The 7,865-nt window shown below is 34.0% G+C and overlaps 1 pseudogene; it reads right to left on the reverse strand.

Moving 5' to 3' along the window:
• Positions 1–6,847: 6,847 nt before the first annotated feature.
• LOC149214098 (OVARIAN TUMOR DOMAIN-containing deubiquitinating enzyme 6 pseudogene) lies at positions 6,848–7,494 on the reverse strand (annotated as a pseudogene).
• Between the last annotated feature and the right edge of the window lie 371 nt (positions 7,495–7,865).

A 7,865-nucleotide genomic window follows, 5' to 3' on the forward strand; every position in this document is an offset into this window, starting at 1 on the left:
GATAGACATATATCCAAAGAATTCGATAGAACGAATGAAGCTAATGATGACAACAAATCATTTTTAGAAACTTCTACCAAAATATTGTCTTCCTTTAAGCATTGTTGAAGGGATCTGTCTAATGCCCTCAACGCTCAGCACAATAGATTAGAGTTTTTTTCTGCTATTTAAGCTTAGCTACTGTAGTCAATAAAGGTCTTGAATTTTATGAAAAAAGGCTTACGAAAGCTTGCACTATTGTACTTTCATACTTTTCTCAATAGAACGAATGGAACATTGTTTTTCGAATTTTCATAAATAATTTTGAGAAGTTGCATGATTGTACTCTTAGAATCATCTTTGTGAGAAGGAATAAACTGTTGTTATTTATTTTATGAGCCGAGAAAAGTATATCTGGTATTTTTATCATTGTACCTTTGTTTTTTTCATAAGTAAATAGTAAATTTATCTTTTCAAACTGCTTATTACTTTATATTTAAAGAACATTTTTACATGTATTCACTATTGATCATGCTATTATTGATATTTTTATACATGTTAATCAATTTGCTGTGATATTCTAAGTGTGATATGAGTTTACACATTATTTTGATTAACTACTTAATCAATGTAATCATCTTGAAATAAGTTTCATTTTCATTAGTGTTTGTGCAATGTATATTGTCATTTACTAAGGAAAATCATTATAGATCGCATCTAGATAAAAGTTAAACAATCTCGGGTTATAGAATATATTAATGCAATTATTTTTCCATTTGATTCATTCCTGCAAATCCATCTATTTCATCCCACTATAATCATTACACATTCATTCAATCATCTTTCATTGGGAAACTAGTCCTATTATCCCTAGTTGGAGCCACTACTTAAATGAAAAAGGAGTTGTCTTAAGTTTCAGATCGGGTGGTTTCCCCTCCGTGTTGAAGTAGAAATTTTCGAGGGATCAACACTTTTTGGTGCTAGAAGGAGGGCCTGCAGACTATGAATAGCATGTAATTCCAATCCAAAAACAAAATTCCATTCCAAAATTCATTCTCCCTCTGAATCTCCTACAACTTCCAGATCCCCTCCAGACTCTCCTACTTTTAGATCAGAAGTTGTACAATCACCTCCCAAGTCTCCTAGAATAATTCCCGAGGTAATCCATAAGGATTATACTCCAGAATCATCATAAATTACAACTTTGATAATAAAAAAATTGGAAGACGTCTCCATTTTAGCAGAAAATCCTGAATCATCCGCAGATTCTAAAGGAAGAATAACTTCTATTTTTCAAGGAACTTATGTTTTAACTTAGTCCCAAAGTGAAAAACTTGGCATCTTTCCATTTGAATTTCCACTTCAATCCCACCGAACGAAAACTTCTACATCAGGTTCCCAAACATCTACTAGTGAGATTACCTCATTCTCTCATTCACCAAAATCTCCATTTGTTCCCTTTTCATTTCCTTTCTCTCTACAGTTCACTTTATCTATTTCCATTTCCTCTACACAAACAATTATTGTTGCTTCAAGAAATACTATCACAGCTACCAGTTCTTATTTCATCACATCCACCTCTCCAACTTTTACAATGGAAGCCAGACCATGGTCCAATCCGGGAGTCGTTCAAATGTGAGCACCATTTCATCCTCTACCAAAACATCCTGAAAGACAACTTCCCAAATTCAATCCTGATGATGGGTTACTTGTTGAAGAACACCTTCACAACTATATGTTAACCATCAATATTAATGGGGTAGACGAAGAATATGACGTTGTTAGATTATTCCCGTACACTCTTACAGGATCAACAGGGTCTTGGTACTTTTCATTACCAAACAATCCTATTACTAGTTGGGATATTTTTGAAGAACATTTTTTTATTAAATTTGGTGATGATTGCTCAACCACATCTCTTATCAATGACCATTCCATTTTAAAAACGAATTCAAGGGAAAAGATAAAAGATTTCAATTCCATATTTAACAAATTGTTAAATAAAATCCCAGCTACTTCTAGACCTGGTGTAGATGTACAAATTGAATGGTAAATTTCATCTCTTCCTTCTAACGTAGGAATTTTTGTAGATAGAGCTAATACAAATACATTGGTAGGTAACATGAAAGAAGATGTGTCTGTAGAGAAAGGGATAAATTCACTAGAAGATAAAAAATATCAGGAAGATAGAAAATTGAAAAGAGTTACATTTAAGGATGAAGCTAAAAAGAAAGCACCTAAAGATCCCTTTGATCTTGAAATATTGCAACAAGTCCTTCAAAAATTTTCTAACAAGATGGTAGAGATAAAAAAAACGTAGTTGAATATTCTTCCTAAAAACCTTTTAGAACATTCAGAAGAAAACAACCACCTAATTCAAAACCTCCAAACATGATCTCTAATGCAGAAACTGATGATGAAGATGAGGAGGAAGTGGAATTTTTTGCCGATGAATCCCAAGATGAACAAATAGCTGAGTTAGATGGAATGTAGGAATTTATGCTTCCTATTTATGATAGTGAAAATGAATATGAGGCATTACATATTAGCACAAGAAGCAAAGGTCCAGTTGATCCTATACAACCAATTAAAAACAAAAGCCTTCAACTTCCACTGCTAAAGATAAAATTGTTGTTAAAAATCCACTTCCACTTCTCCCCAAGTAATTTCATCTTCATCCAATTCCCCATCTTCACCAAAAACCTTAGTAGTTTTAGATACTTTTGATTACAATATAGTTGAGGATATGAAGAAAATAAAAGAAAACATTTCCCTCTATGAACTCACTAAACTCAAACAACAGTAGCAATTTTTACTAAAAGAGTTGAATACAGTACCTGCTTCTCCTTTTCCTACTATTGTGGTACCCAAAGCTTCTAACGGAATGGGTAAACCTCCTGGTTATCCATTATTCAATTCCTATGATGCTATTCTGATAGGTGAAAAGTTGAACTCACATAATCCTCCTTTTCTTTTGAATTTTGAAATATTTAATAAAAATGTACATAATTTCTTGGTAGATTCAGGGGCTTCTTCGAATAACATGTTGTATTCAGTTTGTTTGAAATTAAACATGTCACCCCAGCAAACTCCAATTCACATTGTGAAACTCGATAGGAAAGAATTCAAATTCATAGGAGAAATGAATTCAGTTCTTATTAGATTATCTTTGAATCCTAAAGTCTGTCAAATAATTGATATACTTGTTGCTGATACCCTAGATTAATATAGTTTAATTCTTGGTAGAGATTGGTCAGAAAAACTACACAGTTATTTTTCCACTAATTGGTCTCACTTATCGCTCCCTTTTAATGGAAAGCCGAATCAAATTAGAATCAACTTCGAAAAAAACATGAAACATTCAGTAACAAATTTCGAAGGTGAAAATAAGCCAATAACATTTAATAAAAACATTCTTGGAAACTACTCTACTGAATCATTTTTTCAAAATTTTAAAGCACACACGTCACCATTTCTGAGTGATTCTGTAACTTCTCAAATTGAAATTTTTTCACAGACAGACTTTTCTAGATGTGTAAATATGTTAGAAAAACCATTATTTAATTCTTTATTCTAGACATTGTATTTTGATGGGTCAAAATCATGCGATGGTGCAGGAGCTGGTTGCATATTATTAATCCTGAAGGTGTGAAGACAATGCTGACTTGTAGATTGGAATTTGAATGCACATATAATATTGTAGAATATGAAGCATTAGTCCAAGGTATGCAAAATCAATTAGCCTTGACGTTAAATACCTTCAAGTTTATGGAGATTCAGAAATTGCAATTAAACAAGTGAGTAATATGATGCATTGTATCTCTACACACTTGAAGCATTATTAGTCTTTGGTTCAATCTCTCACTTCACATTTTTTAGCGTTTAACATTTATGCTATTCCTAGGATTCAAAATGCCAATGCTGACCTTCTTACTAACGTTGCATCAAAAGTAATCCCATCCGAAGATTACATTCCCGATAGATTTCTTGTAGAATTAATATTTAGGCCATCCATTCCCAATAATATCACCAACTGGCGGATATTCAGTGATGATGAAGACATTTTAAGTTTCTTAACTTCTGAAAAAACATATGATGACCAAATAATTGGTGAGGATGAACATGACAATCAATTAAAACAGAAAATTGAGGATAATCACATACCCAAATCTGTAGTTAAACTTGAAGATCTCTATGATTTAAAAGACATATTTAAAAGAGTTACTAATTCAAAACTATAGAGTTCAAATCTTAAACCTCATAACATCAATTTAGGACCTGATCTCTCGCCTGAAGAAAGACTATGCTTCATCAATTTGTTAAATAAATATAAGGATGTCTTTTCTTGGAGTTACGAAGATCTCAAAACTTTTGACACTTCTATCATTCAACATACAATCACGATGATATCAATTGATAAACCTGTCCAACAAAAACTAAGGAAAATTCATCCAAACATAGAAAATAAAATCAAAACGGAATTGAATAAACTCCTTAAGGCTAAAATTATTTTTTCTGTTAGGCATTCAATATGGGTTTCCAACTTGGTACATGTTAGGAAGAAAAATGGTGATATCTGCATTTGTAAAGATTTTAGGAATCTTAATAAGGTCAATTAAAAGCAAAAAATTACGAGATTGTTGATAATGTGTTATTTAGAAGAAACTATGATTCCATATTGTTAAGATGCTTAGAAAAGTTCGAATCACAAACAGTTTTGCAGGAACTTCATGATGGACCAACAGGTGGACACTTTGGAGGAGACACTACAACACACAAAATATTACATGATGGATACTACTGGTCCACTCTCTTCAAAGATACTAATGCATATGTGAGGAAATGTAAAACATGCGAAACTGCTTTGCCTCTGCAGCCAGTCAACATCGATGATCCATTCGAACAATGGGGACTGGATACCAAAGGTGAGATCGTTCCTCATTCTATAAACGACATAGGTATATTTTGACTGCTACAGATTACTTCACTAAATGGTTGGAAGTAATTCCACTAGAGGTAGTCAATTCTGAATCTGTTATTGAATTTATTGATCAATTCATTATTACAAGATTTGGTTTGCCTTTTGCACTTATATTTGATAATGCATCTTATTTTTCATGTACCAGTATGATTGAATTTTCAATTAGGAGAGGTTTTGAACTCAAATATTCTGCTAGTTACTATCCTCAGGGAAACGGTTTGGTAGAATCCACTAATAAAAATCTCAGAATAATCAAAAGAATTGTAGATCAAAATCAAAGTAACTGGCATAAAGCTTTAATATATTCTCTATGGGTTGATAGGATAACTCAGAAGGCCTCTATAGCCACTTCTCCATTTAACCTAGTCTATGGGAAGGAAGCCATTATTCCATCACATTTATCTCTTCCTTCAATAAACCTAGTTCAATTTATTGAAGAAACACCTTCTTCATTGCAATTAAGAAATTCACATATCCTAAAACTAGAAGAAGAAAAGGAAAAATCCAAACTCACAGACGCCAAACTTCAACAAATGGTGAAAGCTTCTTTTGATGCAAGTTCAATTACACAAAGATCCTTCCAAGTTGGAGATCTAGTTCTCAAGTGGGACAAAGCACACGAAGAAAAAGGGAAACATACCAAATTTCAGAAATTATGGCTTGGTCCATTTCATATTGTTGAAAATATAAGCCCATCTACATTTATACTTCAATATTTTTCAGGAAAGAGAGATTCGTTTCCTATAAATGGGCTCATCTTAAAGAAAACAATTTCTTAATTAAAAATAAAAATAAAGTATAAAGAATAAAATCTATAAAAAGTCACTCCCATTGTACATCCCACTGCAATTTATTTTCCTTTTACAGATTTTGTTAAATAAACGATTAATAATACTCTATTGACTTTTCAAACATCTCTTGAAGTTATTTTTATTTTTTATTTTGAAGGTGTTATCACAAAATCAAGCACTGAAAGGCTGCTAATCAGCAAGACTCTGTGTAACTATTTCAAACCAAACTTTTGACTAAGGCTTAGCCTCCTTAGCCTGAGAGGGCTCTCTCAAAAGGTTATTGATTTTAATTATTGATGAGATGGCTAACTCTTTCAAAGTAAATTTAACATATAAATTGGCTGGACAGACCTTACAAAGATTTCCATTGGGCTCATGGAGTTAATCATCATTTCAACAAACTATAAAACCACTCATTCATAGAAGTCAGGGCATGTAATGTTTAAACACTCAAGACACCTCTCAAATAAACCTCAACTTACAAATACACACAGGGAATCAGAGCAGCAAAGTGAATTCTGAGTGATTGTGTATCTATGAAGCTGTAAAACATAAAGGATAGAACAAAACCACATATATCTTGAGCATCTGAAACAATGTATGAATCCTGAGAAGAAAAAGCAGTCATTTGTATTACTGAAAACAAGTTCTTACATAAGCCAAAATAAACTCTGTTTCTCAAAAACATCCAACCCTCATTACATCAAAGTTTGATCTATATATAGAGATACACCCTTAACTAATTTGAGCTTCCTCCTCCAGCATGAGGGGAGCACGATGACTGCTACTAATTACCCCTATCTACCATTTAACTAACTCATTAAATACATTGAGTGTTGAGCTGTAATTACAAAGATTCCTAACTAAACTAAATCTCTGATTCTATTCTCCTCGTAGCATGATTCTTTCTCGATCCTTGACACCTGGATTCTTTGCAGTTTGGCTGAGATAGCTGTGATGAGCCTTTAACGCTCCATGTTTGTCTTCAATGACACATCTTTCTGTTACCCTAAAACATAGGCCCCTGTTTGTCGGTTCCAAGAATTCTACTGCATCCAGAATTAGGCTCTGGCAAGATATGCTTATGCACTATGTTTCATTTCTCTGCAGCTTTTCCTTTCATCCTGTATATGCTTTCCCCTCCAGGACTACTTGTCCCAGTCTCTAGAAGATAACACACCATGGACTCTACATCATCACCAAAGATGTTGTGCGCCTCTATCACCCTCGCAGGGCTAAAGCCCATAGACAAAACCGTGTGGATACTCCTTGACAGTGCAGTGTCTTCGACCACTTTAAAATCCCCATGCCATGTGCTAACTTCATTTCGGGATGTTCCTGTCGCTGAGGATGATGGCTCAGCACCAGAAGTGGAAGATTCTCTGTAACCGAATGGTTGTCTGTATTTATCTTGGGCAAGATATTCAGCCCGTGAGGCTTCCATCACCATGCGTTCAATTTCTTTCTCTGTTAACTCCAAATCAGAGTAGAAGCGGCCCTCAGCTAAAAGTGCATTTTCAATTTGCTGATCCTACTGTGCTTTTATAGTAGCTTTCACTTGATCCTTGTTTATATTTTTCTCTTGAAACAAGCTGTAAAGCTTTCTGCGACAAATTGAGAGAAGTGATCTCTCTCTTTCTCCATATAGTCAATGCGCATCTGACTTGTGACATCATACACCTCTGGGTCACCATAAACCTGATCAACAACTGCACGAAAAAGGCAATTACCATCTGCTATCATGCGCCTCACTTCAAGCCCCTTTGACCGTCAAATTTCAATTTCAAACTTCCGTTCTCTATGTATATAACAGCTTTAGGGAGTGACTGCATTTTCCTATCGCCAGCACCTTTTGGAAAGAAACAATAACCATGTCTCCAGTATGCATGGTGGCATGTTCACAATTCATCAAACAGTAGTTTCATTATTTGCAGAATATATTTAATTTGTGAACCTATCGGCCTATGAATCCTGAATTCCAGAAACCATAAACCAAACTAAAAATCACCTTCTTTCTTGCTGGACAACAGTCGATTATAATCCTCTGTAGTAAACTCATAAAAGTCATCTGGCACATCTGGAATTGGTTTTGGGTTATGTGAATTTCTAGCAGC

Source organism: Pinus tabuliformis, chromosome 1_1, assembly GCF_031772625.1.
Source record: "Pinus tabuliformis cultivar Carrire ecotype Pingquan chromosome 1_1, CPIR1, whole genome shotgun sequence".
Classification (NCBI taxonomy): Eukaryota; Viridiplantae; Streptophyta; class Pinopsida; order Pinales; family Pinaceae; genus Pinus; species Pinus tabuliformis.